This window comes from Calidris pugnax, unplaced genomic scaffold (assembly GCF_001431845.1).
Source record: "Calidris pugnax isolate Ruff unplaced genomic scaffold, ASM143184v1 scaffold953, whole genome shotgun sequence".
Classification (NCBI taxonomy): Eukaryota; Metazoa; Chordata; class Aves; order Charadriiformes; family Scolopacidae; genus Calidris; species Calidris pugnax.
In genome coordinates this window covers 3,620-5,355 of record NW_015091618.1, presented here as the reverse complement: position 1 = coordinate 5,355, position 1,736 = coordinate 3,620, and the positions used below count along the sequence as shown (strand labels likewise).

The window sequence follows — 1,736 nt, the reverse complement described above, 5'->3', positions numbered from 1 at the left end:
TTTTTGGGAGGAAAGTGGCTATATAAGAACCAGTGGTGCTCTCGGGAACATCTTCCATGAGACATGGAGGGTCTTTGCAGTCCCACCTCATCTGCAGCCAGGGAGGAGTTTTCTCTCTGGAGATCCTGCTCCAAAAGCTGCTCTTCATGTGGAAAGAATTGGAATATCCGACTTTTTTCTGGGCCTTTTCTGGTTTCCAGTCTGTTTTCTGCACTTCCTCCATTTTCCATCCATCTCCTCTGGTGTCTTTTCTCCTTTTTTGAGGAAAACCTGACTGTTTGGTGGTTTTTCTTGCCGTTGTAGTTACCAACCTGCTGAACATGGCCTCCTCCAGCGCCATGGCTCAACACGGAGCTGGCTCTGCATCGCCTGCACGAGGCTCGGGGCACCGTTCCAGTACGGAGCAGCCATTCCCCATTAAGAACCCACTTTGGGACTGGTTTGAACTGGGAGTCGCTCTGACTTGGCTCTTCCAGGGGCCAGAATCTCTTTGCTAAAGGCGCCGGGTGCTGCCCGTTGCCACGTGAACGTCTCGTGGGGTGACTGACCCCGTCCCGGTGCATCAAGTAGAGCTTGTTTGGGTCTGGGACAATTTGGAGAATGGAATTTCTCCTGTGAATGAGGGAATAGTCGATAAAACACCAGATCTGCCCTGGCTAAAGCCCCGAGCGGGTCTGATTGGCTCCCTCTTCTTTAACACCACTGGGGGCCTGCCCCCCTTGCCACCAGGAGCGAGAATTGCCCTTTTTCCTCCTCTGCCGGAGGAATTTAAGTTCTTTTTTCCTATACAATCTGGCAGGAAGCTCTGGAAATGCTGCCTTCTGCCCACCCTGGAGACCCGAATCCCATCCTTTGGCTGATTACCATTGCGCAGGTAAACAGGAGGAGAACAGATCCCTTGGCTTTGGGATTTGTTCTTTAAAATGTGGGTTTTCCGGTGGGGAAAAGTCTCATTTTAATCCATTTCTGGGGCTTTTTGAGGCAGGGAGATGCCCCTTCTAACAATTTGCCTGTGGCTGTTTATCCAAAGGCTTGGATACTTGGACCCCACTGGAACAGCAGTTGTTTCAAGAGGCTTTTTACACCCATGTGAAATGTGTTCACCTGATTCGTGTTAATATCTTTAACTGTTCTGTTTGTCCTTGTGTGACCATGGGCTTGGGAGAAGCGGGATTGGATGGATGTAGTTTCTGTTTCTGGCAAGAACCTGATGCCGAATTTGCCCCAAAAGGCGAAATAGAAACCGCTCAGAGACTCAGTTTTCAAGTCCATAAGCAGGAGGTATTGATTAGCAACGCGTTGGGGAACTCTCCAGGCCGCCAAGGTGGGAGTGACCTTGCTTCATCCTAAAATTGCTGAAGCCACCACTTCATGTTCTGGTGTTCCTTCCTATCAACTCGTTCTGTTCTCTCAGACAATTTATTACCTTCGTGATTTGGTAAGATCCACCAAATGTGGCCTGACTGAGCACAAACGGGGCCTGCAACTCCCGTTGCAGGGAGTAGGCCTGAGCCCAGCACCATGATGTCTTGAAGCAGCAAAAGAGTGTTGTCGCCCTTGTTGGGAGAGAGGGGATTCCAAGAAGGACCCCAGCTGACATTTTAACTCCTTCTTTCTCCAAGACTGCTTCCTTTGGAGCCGTTTCATTTCCCCCCTTTTCTTCTAACTTACGAATTGGGGGGCCACCAAGAGGTTGGGGTCAAGGTCATCTCATCCCACCTCCCCACAGTCAGCAG

General features: G+C 50.3%; 1 long non-coding RNA gene across 3 annotated transcripts in view; it reads left to right on the top strand.

Moving 5' to 3' along the window:
* LOC106899893 overlaps nucleotides 1–1,333 on the top strand; it is a 12,181-nt gene extending 10,848 nt beyond the window's left edge. The window contains exons 2-4 of one of the 3 annotated variants that reach the window (XR_001414092.1): nucleotides 304–396; nucleotides 800–874; nucleotides 1,031–1,333. This is a non-coding gene — a long non-coding RNA (uncharacterized LOC106899893). Of the gene's footprint in view, nucleotides 1–303; nucleotides 875–985 lie in introns of all 3 variants that reach the window. The other 2 variants (XR_001414094.1, XR_001414093.1) reach the window with 2 other exon arrangements.
* Nucleotides 1,334–1,736: the final 403 nt, after the last annotated feature.